The 19,455-nt window shown below is 36.1% G+C and overlaps 1 protein-coding gene across 1 annotated transcript in view; it reads right to left on the reverse strand.

Moving 5' to 3' along the window:
• LOC118265271 (3-oxoacyl-[acyl-carrier-protein] reductase FabG) overlaps positions 1-19,455 on the reverse strand; it is a 247,171-nt gene that overhangs the window by 87,653 nt on the left and 140,063 nt on the right. The window lies entirely within an intron of this gene.

Below are 19,455 nucleotides of genomic sequence, written 5' to 3' on the forward strand. Positions count from 1 at the left end.
GTGTGCTACGGTTTCGGGAAATGAGCTCTAAATACGGGGCGTTTTTGTCGAGTAAAAAAGATGACAGTTTGGGTATGAAAAACTGACGATTTCCATATTGCCAGAGACTTAAAGTTCAAATAAGGTTATACAAAGGCTCAATTAATGACAACAATAATCTCTCACTTCCACCTGTGCATACGTTTTCAACTTTCTTTTCGATTATAACTACGCACGGTGTTTAAGCCCAATTTGACAGCACATGACATAAATTGTCATGACAGAACAGTCATGGATTCGAACATTGTATGGTTCGATCCCGTCACTGCATTGTCAACGGCTAATCTTGTAAAAAAGGGTTTATTCGGACAATCGCCGGCACAATCCGGATATTTTCATATTTGCAAGTCTTTTGAAGAAATTGTTTATACACATTATATTTATTCAAACTACGTGTTTTGCACACATTGCTAATATTTAAGATTCTCTGTACCCTTTCAAACGGATGTTATTCTTGCCAAATTGTGTCCCCGAAATAGGATTTGTGTATGATTTTATGAATATTTCGACAAAAACTTGTAATTATTGTGATTGTCGTGTTTCATTCATGTGTCCGAATATTTGGGGTGTATGAATCGATTTTTGGATAATCGCTTTGCTCTTTTCAAATGGTCGTAATAATCTCTACTATGGTTAGTTTTATGAATGGAAGAATATATTGTACTGCTCTAATATTTGTTCAGTCAATTTTATAACGTCTCCATTTTGGAGATGCTTTTTAAATCCACAATGCATTCATATGTTTAGGGAAACTATTTCAAAAGATGTCAAGCTATTATGATTGTTAGTTATTATTATACTAATATAATTACTCATTGCGATCGATTCGATCCAAGATCAAATAATGCATAAGTAATGCGAATTATCATAAAACACAAACCAATTTTTTTAGTGTCGCCTAAACTGTGGTTTTGAATGAGGCTTCAACACACTGTTTTTGTGTTAAACCACTTCGAAAGTCATAATAAATCATCGCTCTTGAGTTTTCTCGAATCAATTCCATTTTCTCAACGATTAAACAGACACAAGACCGAGAATATTTTTTTGAATAAACAAATAGTAAGTATTCGATTTTCTAAAACCAAGGAGTTATCACATACAAATATTTTTATATGTCAGGAATAGCACACAGCACTAAAAGTATCGGGAACGGAATATCCATATCCCGATACATTTAGTGCAGCCCTCGTATCTGGTGGAATGAACCGGAAAACCTGCATAATTTCCTTGAATCAAAAGATTGATCCCTTCTTCAGTACATAATTGAGTTATCGCGATGTCTTTCGACGCGTTAAATGATAATTTTCCTTATACTGTAGTGTAGTAGAAAAATGTATTACAACAAATTATTTCTCTACGCTTGCTATGGCCGCTGTTGTAATCACGTCCACTACTTTAGCTGAAGCAATTAGCGGCAATCCACTAAGCAAAGCTAACAGAAGTGACGATTGTTTACAGTCGCGCCTCCGTAGACTACACAACTTTTTGAAGTTCTTGCCTTTCATATTCCCTCGTGTGTAGATCAAGCGGTCCACCTCTAATGTGATCCCCACAATCACTCGCTGTTTACCAAACAAACTGGTTATGAACTCTTCCCAGTGTTTCATAACAAATTATCGTTTTTTTCATTCGTTCTCAGAACTTCTTCAGTTCTAGTTTTCAGTATTTGTTTGTGTATTTTGAGAAGAGAGATTGCTTTTTCTGATTTGTATAGGATAACTTGGGCAATGAGTAATTGGTTTTGTTTTATATTGCAATCTCTACTAGCGCTACTATTTAGTTCGGTCTAGTTTTGTTTTCGTGTCTGCGATTTTCTAATACAAACCTGAAACTTTTGTTTGGGCAACAGCTTGCTTAATTGCTCCCCTTCGGCGCTTACATTATGTATTTATAGTTTTGTTAAGCTACGATAACAACTTTAGCTTTAATCGCCACTTTAAGCTTCAGTGTATTAAGTGACAGTATTCTTTAACATACATACATGGACTGATTCACTAGTTAATAGTTATGTGTGTACAATATAACCAAAGAAACAGAAGTTTCTTAATCATTGTTAACGTAATCACATAAAGAAGTTACAGAAATAATTTATTGTACTGATGTTTCCCCTCTCAACCAAATGTTAATGTTACATATAGCCAAATAACAATAACAGAGGAAGTGTAGGTGAGTCAGAGATGCGGAAGCCGAAGCGAAACATTACAAAATTCAAAGATTCTGGTATAACATAACAAAAACATTTTTAAAAGTTTAAAGCGTTTTTTATTTTTCTTTTCGGTCGATATTTTCGAGAATTTTCCAACAAGTTTCCTACGAATGTACCAACATCGGACACGTACAGTAATATTTGTAACAGTTAACATGAACCAGTAACGGCGGCAACATCAAACGGAACAATTGCCGAGATCAAACGATATTGCCGCGGTTAAGGTGGGTAGCGAAAGAAGATAGCTGTGTGTATTGTCATAGATTAGGCATTTACTGATCTATTTGTAGATACGACAACTCTTTGCTTTGGAATTAAGTTTAGTTTTATTCTGTGCTGTGTTACAAAGTGTCTTCGCTTTTGTTGGTCGAGTGAGTCATTGGGTTTGTCTGGCTGTTTGTAAAGGAGATGAGACGGCACATGTATTGAGGTTCTATAGTGTTTAAATGTAGAGCTAGTGAGTGCTATGTGCTGGAATAGGTGATTGTTAAGTCATGATTAAGCAAAAGGACTTTTCTGAATTCGAAGTGTTATAAAAAATGTTAGCAATTATTTATGTTGTTTTTATAATAAATCAAAATTTCTCAATATGTCAAAATGATTCGATTTATTTTCAACATTTAAACTTTTAAAAAAATTGTAAAAATATTGTGTGCTGACACTGTATTACAATTTCACAAATTATAATTACATTAAAGCTAGCTATTATCTCACGTAGGCACTCATGCGCACCCACCCTAAGCTCGGCGCGGCACCTGTGCGCGGGCGCATGGGATTGAGACGTCATTCAAACAACGCGGAGTTTTAATAGTTAGTTCTAAGAAGTGTTGTAGACTGGCCGCCTGAAAATAAACTGTAAACTGTACAGTTTGCTAACAAGAGGCCAGGGTACCTGTGTGTGTGTGTGTGTGTGTGAGTGTGTGTGTATGTTTTACATACAGGCTGCATTAGGAGGAATGAGGAAATGTCTAGTTTATTGTAAAGCTACAAGAGATACATAGTTACCTATAGTGTTGGGTTTTTTTGAGGAGAGAAATTATCCAATGAGCGCCGGTAACCCGCTAGGCTGTTCGGAGATCCAATTGGGTAATTTCCGATCTTACCAATCCCTGATTTCTTAACAACCCTTAAACTCCTAACCACGCCACAGCTGTTTCGGGTATCCATGTGCGGCGGCGATTGCCATGAACTCGTGAAACTTGCTCCTTTACCGGGTCAGGTATACAATAAAAATAATTTGATGTAGATCAAGTTTCATACACTTACATATCTCTTACAAAACAGTGATCATACACTTATACTTCATAGATTATCATTACCAAATCAAATAGATCACAGACAAGAAAAAAAAACAAGTAGCGATTTCTACCGACTCATTATAGAAGTGATTGTTAATCGATTTCTCTTCTAAACCGTAATTAAATAACAATACATTGTTCTATAGTTCTACCGTTAACTTTAGACTAGAACAAAGCGATCATTTAAAGAGTATTGCATTTTATTTTTTATTTTTTATTTTATTTATTTGGCTCACCAACAATTGAGTACACCGATACAAATTTTGCTGACAGTATAAGGAATACAAATTTAGTGCCTCAATCCCTTACAGGTAAGCACAGCATGCAATATATATCTGTTAATTGACTTAAATACCAATAAGACAAAACTTAAGACAATGTAAACATCAACGAATAACAATAATCAAGGACACAATGCAATGAAATCGCTGTCAAAAATTAAGATTGAAATTGAATCTAACAAAATTACATTGAATAATAATATGACATATAAATAATAATTAACATTACATTATAATAAACAATTATGAATAAAGAATCTTAATCTTAAATTAAATTAAAAAAAATATATAATAATCAACGGACAAATTTGCATAAATCATAACATATTACAAACAAATGTCATGATCAGACTAAATATTGCTAGCGAAATCAATCAGGAGTAAAACAATTACGTTGAACATAACATAAAAATCACAATGAAAATCACACCATCATAAAAAAATTAAATTATAAATCAAAATAAACAAAATTAAATCCTAATTAAATAAAAAAAAATTATATTATTAAAAAAAATAATAATAATAATCAAATGTAAATGCATTAGTTAAGTATATTTAAGCAATAACTTAACGCAAAGTTTCTTAACCGCGGTGTTTCGTTTTGTTTTGTTTTAAGTCTCAACTAGTTTGTATAAGCGCGGTCCGTATGATAAAAAGATAGCATACGTGTCATTTCAGACTATAACCATCACCATATTTCATCCCGCTCCCTTCCGCAGTTTTGTTCGTGCCGTTTTGATTGAGTACACACAAACATACAAACTTTCGCATTTACAATATTAGTAAGACACATATTCAAGCGAAACCGAAAAAAGTAATAACTAAAATAGGATAATTCTAATTTGTGTTTCTTACTGAAAATGTTCAAAACATACTTATAATCTTTCGGTTGTAGTCCAAGGTTTAGATCTGAGATTTCAAGATCAACAGTATTGTGCAATCATTCGACAAACGAGACAGTCGTCAATGCAAAAAACACCAAACAAAATAGTAAATACAACATATTTTTTACACAATCCGGAATTCGTGTGTCGCGCCAATCGTTTTTACCTCCGAAACTGCTAGACCATTAACGATGAAGCTTTGCCGCTTGAATAGACCATCTGATAGTGACATTGTTTGCGGTAATTATCGTATCGTACGCGATATCGTATTACTGGTATTACTCAAATATTTGTACTCGGTACAAAAGGTAGGTAATGTGATATTTTACGTTTACGTACATCTATTTTGTGTAATTACCGTCTGGGTGGGTAAATATACGCTATTTAGTTTTCGTTTACGAATTTAGTAAAAACGTTTTGCAAAAAATACGCCAGCAATTTCGATTGTACCGATCGAGGGTGAAAGTTGGGCTTTCGCTTTTATTTTGCACTAATTCTATAATTGTTTTATTTCAGATTAAGTTCAATTGAATTGTCTATTTGTTTTCACACGCTCCGCTGAGTTAGCGGGCACTACTCAGCACTAATAAATCATATCTCAAAATCTCTAATAACTAATGAAAACATTATCACATTAACAGTCAATAAGTACTGCTGATCAAAGACCTCTTCTCGCAAAGAGAAGGTTTGAGCAACAATCAACACGCTTGCTCAATGCGATTTCAAACTTATAATCAGATATTATAAGCTCATGTTTCCTTACAATGTTTTCCTTCACCGATTGTAAAATTAAAAACAACTCACTATAATTTTAACACCAACAAATACACAGAAATGCCACCCTCATGACAATGTATCCACCCTCCATTGGTCCAGTAATTAGGACGAGCATCTCATTACAATTACAGCAATGATTCCCTCAGCCCACACGACGTGACACACAGTCATACAGAGCATTATTAAATTATATTGTGACCCCTGCGATGAGGTTAAGTCGAGCAATTTGTGATACATCAGCTCCTGGCTACAGTGAGGAGTTTAGGAGATGGGTTGTTATGTAGATACTTGTCTTATTGTTATATACGATGAGGTATTGTTATGGTTGTTCGTCTTTTATTGTATGTTATGTAAAAATTGTGTTTTGATTGGTCAAAAAAAGGATTGAGAATAAATGGAGAATACCTAAGCCATCTTCGTTTCGCCGACGACATTGCTGTTTTCGCCGAAAACGAAACAGACTTGACCAACATGCTTAGTGATTTAGCACAGGAAAGTCAAAATGTGGGATTGTCTATAAATTTCTCCAAAACTAAAATAATCTCAAATAGTCAAGAGAACAATCCAGTTATTATCGAAGGTCAGCACATTGAATACATCAAGGAATATATTTACCTGGGTCAATCCGTCTCTTTTGACCACCACACTGAGGAAGAAGTACGTCGCAGGATTGCTATAGCTTGGAAAAAATACTGGGGCTTAAAAGAAATTATGAAAAATAAATCAGTCAATATCAGAATAAAAAGCAAGCTCTTTGATATAGCAGTCCTACCCTGCTTGACGTATGCATGTCAGTGTTGGTCGTTAAGGAGGTCTGAGGAAGAAATGCTTGCAATATGTCAACGAAAAATGGAAAGAAGCATGTTAGGGATACGGCTATCAGACAGGAAAACAAACCAGGATATTAGAAAAATTACCAAGGTTACAGATGTCACAGCAAGAATACGGTCATTGAAATGGAATTGGGCGGGGCACATATGTCGAATGTCGAACAATAAATGGACTAAAAAGATAACGGAGTGGATTCCCAGAGACTGCAAAAGATCACGAGGACGTCAGAGAAAGCGCTGGGCAGATATATTTCTGGAGAGACAAGGACCTACTTGGATGACTAAAGCTAGAAACAGACAGTATTGGAAAAAGACGGGGGAGGCCTACGCCGAGGAGGCGACTACTACTTAGTCATTTTTGTTAATAATCTAAAATCCTAATATAATCTTAAATAAATAATTTTAATTGTAAAGTCAGATTACAAATATGATAATTTTTAAATGTAATATTATAGTAAAATGTAATGTTAACATCTTTAATGGTAGTAGAATAAATGGCTTTTTTATTTTTTTTTATTTATTATGTAAAAATTGTGTAACTGGAACCCAGTCAAGAGATAGAAATGGTGGGTATAACAAGATAGAAGCAGAGATATTGCTTCGCGTATACGACATTTTGTAAATGTTATAGAAATACATAAAATGAAATTGTCTAGTATACCTAGCTTTTTGTGTTTGATCACTGGTTTTCCAACTAATAGAGTTTATTGATGTGGTACTTCAAAACCCATTAAGCCCTATTCTAGTGTTTTATGCTGGCAAAATAATAGATTTAGTCGTCACTCTTACAGTCTACCACTATAGAACCATAACAGGAGCATTCAATATCATATAGGTAATTACAAGAACGAGGTCTAAATCACGATAAGTATCTAGACTGTAAGATGCTCCCACACTGACACAGCCACCGCTTATTAAATTACATTGTGACCCCTGCGCAGAGGTTAACTCTTGTAATTGGACCTCTAGCCGGCCTGATTGTTATTGCTCGATGCTCCGGCCAATCTACGCGCCACGCGTCTGCCTGTCTGTCTGTCTAGGCACATTCATTGCGCATGAATTTATAAAATATGATATAGAAATCCTTTTACAGAGTACTTTGTTATACACTATACATAGATTCATACATGGGGGTGGGCAGAGACAATGGAACTGCAATTGCTATGAATCTTACATATTTCGTTCGGTTCATCAACAGTCTTTTGGACAATGTTGGAAAACAGAGTAAGAAAATTTCTCCTAAGCATAAGGATTTTTTCTATTTTTGTTTAAATAATGCTCTACCATAATGTACCCAATTCTATAAATATAAAATAGATAGTAAGTCCTTGAATGATTACTGTAGTAATTATTTATTGATAGCTTTGTACTAGCATTGTTAATTGATTTCAATATATTGGTGAGTTCGAAAAATATATCTACTCATAACACCTTAAAAAACAATGTTTATGAGTTTATACTGATTATGTTAACCTGATTATGTTAACCTGACTTTAGATAATTAAGGAGCTCTAAAATAATTGTATGCCAGTAACAATACGATCGGAAAGCCAGGGATTAGTAACGGTAACCAGTAAACAAAACTAACGAAGTAGTTATTTCACTTAATCATTTCTATCAAGTTACGCAACGTGTGACTCGCATCTCCCCACTAAGTAAATGAGTGCGCACGAGAATTTCTTTGTTGGTCAATATTCATAATTGAATGATTTCAAAAAGCACTCATAGCGATTAGTGCCCTCCGTGGAAAGTTGGCGACACCAGGGCTCGGCAACTGTGGGGAACTTTTCAATACGTGGTAAGAGCGCCTTCAGCCCTCAGTTCTCTAGATGAAAAGTGGATTTTATGTTAATATTTGGTTTATATTTTTGTCAGAAGTGAATATTTTGGTGCTTCTATTATTTTGACTAGTTGTAATGCAGCTAAACAATTGTTTTACAAATCAACATGGAAAAGAAAGAAAATTAAAGTCTGATGTCCATATTATAGTGTATCGACATCAGACAGACAGTTTTTTTATTTGGTTGACACATTTTATTTTTCAAAAGGTACAAACAATTCATACTTTACATTACAACTATCATATTTATTCCAAATGTAAAATGTTGTGCACCTCAGTGCTGACCGGCAGCCGCCCGCATGTTGCTCAGTCAGTCAGCAATTATAATAACTCGCCACCAGTGGCCACGCCATCCGTTTGGCGGCCATTACCGCCATTACCACCATTACCACCATTACCACCATTACCACCATCACTGTCACCACGCACCGTCATCCCCAGCACCCCTCCACGCTCGCATGGAGTGTAAACTCGTTATAAACGGTTTAAATATTTTGTGAGAACACAAATACGACTGTGGAAAAGGAATGCTCCAGCATTTGATTTAGGAAAATATTTTTGCTATTATAAGAAGAAGATGGACTTTTCCTTCTTCTTGGTAGTTTAACGTTAGAAATTATGGCAAATAGCATCACCTATTGCAAATAGCATCACCTATGGTAAAAAGCATTACCTGTGGCAAATAGCATCGTCTATGTAGTTTATAATTTCCAATTCATAATAAATTAAAGGGGTAGAAAGAAAGTAGATAAGTTCATTCGTAACGCCTTTTATCGTCGAAGAGGTTGGCACAGGTGTACATTACCGCACGTAATGCCACTGCAGTGTACACCCACTTTTCTCCATTTGTGTTTTAAGTCACATGTAATAAGAGGTGAGTCTATTGCCATATACCGGGCTTTCCAGACTCCGTGTTACAACTGCTTAGCAATACTTTGCGCGTCCCGGGAATCGAACCCGAGACCTCTTGCCCAGCAGTCGCAGTCAAAAAATCAAACGTTCATTTCTATTATATTTTTTGTAAAATAGCTAAAAATTCTACTTAGTTAAAAATAAAATATCTCATGTGATTGTATAGTTTGATTCATCACAAAGAGGGCACGAAATGAAGCTTTAAAATTAATAAAATTAAATGAGTGTAATCACACGTAGTTATATGTTATTTACGACTAGTGTGTAACCCGGCGTCACTCGTCATGCGGTGTCGGTGGAACGGATCGCTTTAAAGCGCGGGTTACAAACACCATTATACCACTAACTTAGCTTGTGGTACAAGTGAGGAGATGCGAGCGATGATGACGATGGGGCAGAATTTAACTTAGGATACTAAGGTGTTTTATAAATTTATTAGACACTGATATATGTCAGCTATTAGTGTATAAATAATATCTGAGGGATTAAAAGTTCTCGTTTTTATTCCTAAGTGCACGTTTGTTTTGTCAGAACAGAACACTTGTGTTCGTAGTACGCACAGAAAGATATAGTTGTGTCTTAGTTTTTATTCTGTTAAAGATTCATGATATTTTTGAGGGGGAAGATGATCCAATGGCTTCTCCCACTTTCGACGAAGCCAGGGGATGTCAGACCCCCGTTCCTGCTTTTCCAGTAGGAGTCCCATTAAGCAGTCCACAGCTCCGGTAAAATACATGATGTGATCAGTAGCTATTTCATAGTAGTCAATGTGGTCACTGGTTGATATAATCAATTTCATCAAAACTTGTTCAAAGATTGATTGTCCACACATTTATTACCAGCGTGCCTCTTACATCTTGCACCACACGTTCTAGTTACCCCTTTACTGCTTAAGGTCAACAGTCACGGTATTTCAGCTAAATGGTTATATACCGCGGGTCACCGAGTGCCGTCTGTCCGTCTGTCCGTCAATTAATAACAATCACGCTAATGTTTAACACATAAATCAATATTAATTGTATCACTTTTATAGTCTGTTCCAATATCTATACTGTGTCTAGTAGTGAAGTATTGAAGCAGTATTTTGTAGAAGGGTTTTCAAGTCTTAGGATTTGTTTTACAATGTCTGGATAACCGCTATGTATCAGATAACTTTGAATTAAGAATTTAATTTATATGCACTATCTGTCACATAAGTTTATCGGGCACTTATATGAAGGTGGTGAAACAGGCGCTAAACTTATTGATTGTAAGAATGGAAATCCTATCTGGATCTGGAGACTGGAAAACTTGTCTTTGTAGAAGATGCTTTCCGACGACTATTTAATGACGACAATTCCATGTTTATTTCGTTGTATTTTCCTTTCTTCTCACAGATATTCTTAAAATATTATTGCTGTACATTTGAAACGACTACTCTATTTGTATATTTTTAACCATCCATGCATCGTTATCGTTCCTCCCCGATGAGAAACACAATTCCTCTTGACGTTCGGATGCCGAGTCGAATGCAACACAGGTTTATTGTTTGCCAATTAAATTAATGAAATGACTGACCAACAATACATACAATTTAAGCACATGAGAATATAACCTGGGAATATTCCAAGCTCTGATCATTGGCATCCACAACATTGTGACGGGAAGTGGTAACGAATGGACACACAAATATATAGCGAGTCGATACGAAGCACAGTTGTCATACAATAGCTTAATCGCGTTAATACAATTAGTGGACAATGGCGGGTATTGTGCGCGTTGGAGGGACCGGCAGCATTGTCCACCAATTGGCCCGCAATGCGCCCGTATGAGACAACTCCTTGTTTGTTTTGTGTCTTGATGCTGTTTGGGAAATTGTTTGATAGATGTGATGGATAGATTTGTAGGATTGTTGAATAAAGTTCTTTCGGTTTTGAAGTTTAAGGGCCTATTGTGACGGACATGTATGTAACGTTTGGATTCAATGAATGTTGTCAATAGTCTTCAAAGAGAAGATTGCTTTATTAAAGTATGTATTTCATTTTGTTGCTTCAATGATATCATCTTAATTTATTAATTGTGTACTTATTTACATTTGATTGCGTCTGGTGGTTGTTTATGAGAGTGTGGTAGAGTTCTCATTAGATCATATGGTATAAAAGATGCTAGTTTTTCCTAACAAGCCTACGTCTTTCTCCAGAGCTCTATCTTTTGGTGTTGAATTGGCATTTCATTGGATTTTGAAGATGAAGGACATGAGATTAACATTAACATCGATAATTGCGCACTATAATATCTCCTGCCACTAGTTTGTTGCAGTCAAACTGACTACCAGTAGACATGGATTCGAAAACTTTTGTACTAAGTTATTGTCTAGTCTAGATGTCGACTGTATCTAAACCTCACATTGAACCTCACAGCTACAAAATACGATACATTTCCAAACCACCACAAAATTCCAAATTCTCCACTCACATTAACCCCCATCTTTACAGAAATATGATTCCAAAACCCTCGGAATTGTAACAAGAATGTACCAATATTGTATCTATTAGAAACTATTAGTGGGACGTTGATTCATACAATAAGAGAATTAGTATTTATGTCCCTCCGACCTCTGCCCTCCCGCATACACTTTACAAGAATGTGGAAGAACTGTTTATTGTTACTCTTCAAGTGTGACCAAGGGCTGGCCATGAGGAATTGTTGAGATTAAGGATATTTTACACCTAAGATAATTCTTAAGATATCCTTTAAGAAAATTGTTAGCAAAATATTGCGTTAATGATTAATGTTTATTAATAGTATTGTCGATGTGCATTGTGCTGGAAATCCTGTTGTAGTAATAATAGCACTCACATTAACTAAAAATCACGGTTTACTCACATACATTCATGGAGAAAAACTCTACTAGTTTCGATTCACAAAAGGACTTTTCATCATGAGAAGCCTGCGCAGACGCGCAAGTTTCTGTAACTGAAATTAAACCTGAAATTTTTAGTTAATTTAGTATGTTTCACAATAGTTATTACAAAAATATAGCACTTAGAATACTCACAATTATGTAAAACTAATAATAGAAACTACAAAATCTGAATCAGCGTGTACCATCCCTAACATAATAAAATCTATTAATACGAAAAATGTTATTGAAATCATCGAAATATGAGCAAATGGTGGCTCGATTCCCAGTTTAGTAACATTTCTGTACAATTATAATAGTGGGCCATTTGATGTTATGATGCGGGGTGTTTGTCTACAATTTACTTGATTTCTACTTATTTTGTGTCTGTTGTTATTATTTCGTGTTTGTATGTGTTTCTATTCATTCGCTTTTCTGTTTCCCAAAACTACTCGAATTAATGTAATTATTTTAATACATCGGTTTGTACTCTACCTCATTAAAGTAGGTCGTATACAAGGAAACAATGTTTTACATTTTTGTAAAATTGGACGCCCAACCACCTTATTCAAAATCAATGTCAAATTCAACATTATTTATTTCAAATAGACCGGTAAGGCACTTTTGTATGTCACAGCAAATATTATAATATTAAAAAGGTGTCTGTCTGTCGGTCAGTCCTCTAGTGAAGCTATTTGCTCGTTCCAAAGCGTAGATTTTAACGGAGAAGAATATTTCTAGATTAGAAAGTATTTCTAGACTAGAATATTAAAGGAGCCGTATTTAACCACGTTTTTAATGAAAGATAATGTATCCCCTGTACCCACGAAATGCTCCCCCCCAGTTCCCGAGCTCACCTACACAGTTTATAAACATTTCCTCCAAGATAGTTAACAAGGAAATTAGTGTAATTGTCCTAATTACCTCAAGTGGGTCGCTGGTAACAAGTAAGACTACACCGGACCGCACGCGTGGCGGTTCGGTTCCTGGGTAAGGACATCGTTAATTATGGGAGCTGGGGTTTTTGAACTTTGTGGGTGGTGGCTTTTATTGTTTACATCCACCGATCTAGCGGATATTGAGTCATGGGAAGAGAGCTAGATGCATATTGTCTAACTTTAGTCGTTCGAAGAACTCACTGTGTTTTAAACTCTCGAAAATTTGTTATTATTATGAAATTAATAACACAGAGGAGTGCAACCGGGTAAATAGTTTATACTATGCTACTCAAGAGAAAACAGTTGATATTTCATTTTGTAATAGTCAAGAAATACTATACCTTGAACTCATTTATTTGTGTGTTTGTCTACAACAACGAAAATTGTTCGAATCTTTTCTACTTCTTCGAGTTGGCTCCTATTCTCCGAAGTCTTCGAATCAAAGTCCCAGCTTCCCGTGGCCCATTCTTCAAAATCAGCACTTCCTGTTATCTTTATAGGAACCTTGTCCTTCATCAGTCGTCGGCTTGCTCATTTATTCTCAGCCGCTGTGATCGTGATCTGTGTCAAATAATGAGTTTCCAGGTCAATCCGAGTGGTTCTAGGTAATCGAGAGGGGACCACCACGTGCATGTGTTTACACCGCGCGCCTGCTACTCATCACCGTTTTGACACATCACACGGACCTTCCACATCCACCACATGCCATAACTCACCGAAAACACCCACACGATATTACACCTTATTTTGAATTCTGAGAGTTGATTTTCCATAGGCATGAAGTCATGAGTTAAGCTCGTTTAGAAATAAGTTCCCAGAAAATTAGTTTATTCTAAACAGTATTAGGTTTTACTTAAACAATAATGATTTTGAATCTTGTGTCGATGAAGATAAAGTTGATGTTAAAATAGACGGAGGCATTATCATACGTTTCGATGTTAGTAAAAATGTAAGTAATATAAGTAAAGGGCGCGTGATCTGTGAGATCAAAGCGGTTTTGATCAATCCGCCGATGTGCGCGGGAGTGCGCGTGGATGCTCTTGATCGTTTCGCTTTTGATCGAGGTGATTACGTCATATCGAATTATAATTATGATTCAACGGACACGAGAGATGTCGTGTTGCCGATATACATCACGGTTAATAGACTCATTTAGTTTTGGGATAATGTCAAATAATATTAATAGCTTGTTTGTTAGACGATAAATCTCCGAACAGATACTGCGAAATGTTCGATGTTGTAAACGTTTTTGATAATAAAAGAATAGAATTGCAGACACAACAAAGCTAACAGAAACAAGCATGGCGTTTTATGGTGTAAAAAGATTCTTGAAAATACAAAGAAGAAATATCTACAATGAATTTCTCGCTCCTGAAACATGTGTAAAACGATCAAGTAGTTGCGCGTGCGCATGCTCCCGATCGCTTTGATGTGGCCGATGTTTACGCGGGCGGCGGGCCTGTGTTTGCTATTAAACAAACCCACTCGTGTCCGCCAACATCCAACATTGGCCGAGACGTTGGCCCAATGTTCTGGTGGGGTGAGATGATGAGATGGAACTGGAGATAACATTGTTTAACTTAGTATCCACTGGTGTTTAGTATGGATGAAGGTTACGTTTTAAGTCTTTAGTGGTTTGTGGCTTGTGTTCGTGCTTTTCTCAACAACTGCAAAAATCTAACAATCCTGCATGCAATGCAACATCGTTGACTTCATTTTTAACCGACTTCCTCACAGTACGTATTGCTTATTGCTTTCAAATAATTGTAAGCACGACATTAATCAGAATGCATTAAAGAAAAAAGCAACAGAATAGCTTTACCCTCGCTACAAACGTTGGCTTCCAACATTTGTCAGTGGGTGTTGGCGTTAGGAGGTTGGTGTTTATTACAGCATTCGTTCGGTTTGGCCCAATGAGCGATATTGTGTGTAAACAACACCGCTCTGCTCCTATGTTAGCGGCAGTCCGAGTTACAAGTGGGAGAGGAATCATTATTCATGTATTTTGAACTAGTTTTTTGGGAGAGAGACTAGGATTGCTTCATCTATAGGAATCTACAAAGCATTGTCTTCTTGGTAGATGCAATTGAATGATACCTGAAGCTGGCAACAATGTTTCTCTTCTTTTAATTGTGACTCATGAACATTGATCAAGTTTCCATCTTTAAAATCTAAATAGCCGTTAACTAAGAACTATGCATGACATCCATCTCCTACTACAGTTTTTATAACAGCATCTAATATATCTGGATAAGAAACTACCCTACATTTTCCATTTAATATTTCATCTATACGTCTATCTAGAGCAGTTCTTGCCCAGCCTGGGTCGCTGCCGTCTCTGGCTTGCAGCAGGTCGGCTCCACGCACTTTACTTTGAAGTGCCCTCGCGTTATTTACGAACTGTTTGTATATTTTCATATTTGCGGCGAGCACATCACGGCGGAGCGAGCCCATCGCCGCGATGAACTGTGAACTGTTGCCTCACATTTATCATTACGTATCGACCGAGCACAGAACACAAGCTTTTTATTTTTTGATTTAAGACTATGCTTTATGGTTGGTGGAGTTCCTAGTAATGTTGGCATTGTACTGTTTCTCATTGGCTCGTTGTCGAGTGTCGAGTGATTCTCTTCGTATCGTTTCTTTTCATTTTACTTGCTTGCACGTTTATGAATCATAATGTTCATAACAAATGAGTAATTTGCTTGAGTCAGTCATTGTTTATCACTTTTCTCTTAAGGTTCCTTAATGATGCGTTGTCTTTCAGTGCGGGATCATCTGTAAACAGTTTCATTGGATTTAACTTCGATGAACCACATACATATACTTGACTGCAGCTATATTATTTAATTTAGGTCCACTCCTGTTTAGTAGAAAGTTTCCTTACATTAAGGAGATGCACAAACGTAACGTAATGCTTAAGCTGCTGGAAAGCAACAACTAGGATAATAAGATCATTTTTGGACAAACAGTATTATATCTATACTTTCTAGTATTTCTTGAATCCATACACATATATGCATGATATACTCCCGAATGAGTCACGTGTGTGATGACCACAGTTATAATATCGTACGCGTCCTAATCCAGTTAGCGTTCGGTTGTAAGGTTTGATTGGAATTAATTCAATATTGGTGACACGCAGCGCTGCCTGCTGCAGGCTGAAACCTTGCAGGACTCATTAGCATAAGCAGGCAGCTTGGGCACTCCGGGGACGCGGAAGTCTCCTTGGTACCTTGGCTTTGTTTCATATTTGTACTTGTTTTATTATCACGATGAGTCTGTTCATAAAACCTTCAGTTGCTTTCATCTCGTCAAGTAAATATCCAATAAAACACCAATACGCCATCTGTACAAACACGAGTACCAACAAATATTATCATATCATGCTGCGAGCTGGTAACATCATCATGGGCCCACTATTTACATCAAACACGGAGCAGACACTGCAACCGATATCAGACCATCAAAGTTACTTTTGATATCACATTAATCATAAACAAAAATTGTTTATCGAAACCAAAAAATCATAATAATGTATTGGAATGGATATTTTTTCAAATGCACACGGTTTTCAGTCGTAAATCTGTCAATACAGTGGAGGATTTCAGCGTGTAATGATGAATGTTTCCAGCGATCAAAGGGACGTTTGAGGCCGGATGCGCGGGCGCAGATACCCAATCAAATGTTCGGGTGCAGCACTGTTAGCTTATGCTGGGTGAAAAGCTTTCAGCTTTCTAGAAGCAATACATTAAACGGCTAACAGGGAAAAGACTGGAATTTGTTCTTGGGACTTGCTAGATCATTAGTTACCTTCTGCTCAGCTTTCACAGAAAAACACATCGGTTAGTTCAATGTGCTAAAAAAGATATCATCAAAATGGTAAATCAAAAAGACTTGGAATCAGATCAAAATTCCAATCTCATGTATGTGAAATTTCATGAGATTCTCAACCATACAAACTCCATGTGACGTGCTTCACTTGGCAAAGCGTAACGTAAGTATGTTCCCACCTCAGAATATGATTAGTGCTCTGTGGTCTATGTGAACATCACACTATATGTACTATATGTATCCTATTGGACGCCATAAAGTCCAGCTCATCGCCTGTTTCATGTGGTTCTGTATAATTAAATATATTTATGTAATTATTTATGTAATCCGTTTGCGAAATAGTCTCCGGACTTATATCTTTATTTTTGTAGTAGACCGCGACGCTGCAATCCGGTTAGTATTTGGTTAGCATTTGATCGTATTGGTTACGTAATATGATTAGTTATTGGGAGCAACCATATTGTTTCTGGTTTTAGTTTGAATAGTTACTAAGTACAATTTTACACTTTTTGCGACTACTACATGGCGACGATCAAACGCAAAGAACCTCTTAACAAAATGCTCAGATGTTTCTAGTCAATCTAGTTATTCAGAGATTCGTGTAAGCACTATGTGAAAAACTTTTTTAAAAACTTACGTTACAACAAGCCTCTGCTACCGGCTGCGCTCGTTTTCCACGTTTCACCTGGGATGTATAGCATCCTTTCATTTAAGTCGGCTCATACCCTGTCTGTATACCTTATTTTATTAAAATCCATTCAGCAATTTCAGCGTGATTGATAAACAAACAAACTTTCGTAATATAGAATGATATTGTGGGAAGTGTGAAGATGGATTTGAAATCACACATTTTCCATACATTCACATAAACAACAAAACACAAATATATTATTACTGTTTACAATACCAACCACATTGCAAACTGTAAACGTAGGTATAATTCAAATTCTTCATTTGTTGATAATATTGTGATGAAAATCATAAAAAGTGTCGGCGCGACCGGAAACCGTTGTTTACGTGTAACAGGTGTAATTAAATCGTTACAGGAAGTGCTCGCGCGCATGTTTACTTGCTTACATTATCTTCCTTTGACGGGGACTTTGATCATTATTACTTTAACTATTTCTCTGTGGTTTTATAGACTTACGAGCCGGTAAAGGACTTAAAAATAGGGATGTTGTTTGTAGGAATATCAAGGGAATGTTTCGGTAATAGTAAGTTAAGTAAAGTAAAGTTTACATATCCTGAAAGTACGGACAGGAACACATAAATTCAATTTTATTTATACTGGATGTTTCAGTTACTTAGTAGATTATTTCAAGTTTGTTAACAACAATTTAATACATTATCAAAGTCAAAGTATTCTATTAGTGAAACATAAGACATTGAAGTTTGTTGGGTATGCTGCTATACATGAAGAGTTTCTGATAGTTTTGCTATGGAAGTACAAAGCGTGTGAATAATTATAACTTGTTATTGTTTCCAAATATTATCTTACACTTTCTTAATGAAAGAGAATATTTTTGTTATGAAACGTCACAAAACAAATCACAAAATGTAATTATTTTATTAACTATTGTTTAAACTTTAAACTATATAGCGTCAACTCCCACCACAACAAAAAACAAGAAAATATTTTGTTTTTATTTAAATATTTCCAAAAAGTCCACATCAAATCTGACCGTCAGTCAGTTTTCCGCGCGGTTGCGCCGGCGCATGTCACGCGTGTGACGCTATTAAAAAACCTGACGAGGGTAGGCAGGACTGATCGATTTGAGAACTATATAGCATGTGGATGTATAATCGTGTGGTGATCTTACAACTGTTGGTAACTTGTCAATATTTCGCTCTTTCTAGGAATCTTCTATTATTCCCTTTGATGGATTCACAGACAACGAGAAGCCACAACAATAAAGTGGGCCACATTCCTAAAACCACTAACTAATATAAACTAATATAAACTTGAGCTGCGGCCTATCTAGCGGGTTTACCGGGGCTCCGGCTCGAAAAGCAGGAGTAGGAACGGGGTTTTTAGTCAGTAATAGTCTGCCACTCCTTCTCGCCTCGTTCAAGGCGGGAGAAGACGTTGGATGACTTTCATCCTCGAAAAAAAAAACAATTTGAACTTATATTCGAATTTAGTTTTTGTTTTAATTTTAATGTATATTTATTTATTTTTAATCATCATAATGCTTGCGTCTGTCTATAATAAAGGGTACCTACAGTGATTTCATGCTTTTAGCGATTATAATTGCATACTTTCATACTTGTGTTGACCACAATTTATTAAAAATTCAGGAGCAAAGAACTACATTTTGTTTTACACAACAGCATTACAACAACAGTACATACGTCATATCCTACGCAGGTCTGCATCAATCTTACGTTTTTTTAATCTGTGGAATTTGGCCCAAATACTTTAATATTAACAATAGCGTGTTATTAACATAGCGTTTAGGAGATATGTCGTGATAAACGGACGGAAGCCGCGTCCGTTATTTCAGAATATAAATATTTTCGTGGCGGCTTGATGGATCGGTCGTCGATTCGCTTCCCGGCTAGAGCTAATCTCTCTGTTTATCAATATTTTTGTGTTATTCCGAATTATTTTTTACATTTTTTGTGTATGAAATGTTGTTTTGTGTGGCACAAAAGTGGCTTATTACGAGAATGTTTCTGTAATCATTTACATAAATCTATAAGTACATATTTACATAAGAATTATGATTGTTTCG

The sequence above is a fragment of the Spodoptera frugiperda genome, chromosome 28 (assembly GCF_023101765.2).
Source record: "Spodoptera frugiperda isolate SF20-4 chromosome 28, AGI-APGP_CSIRO_Sfru_2.0, whole genome shotgun sequence".
Lineage (NCBI taxonomy): Eukaryota > Metazoa > Arthropoda > Insecta > Lepidoptera > Noctuidae > Spodoptera > Spodoptera frugiperda.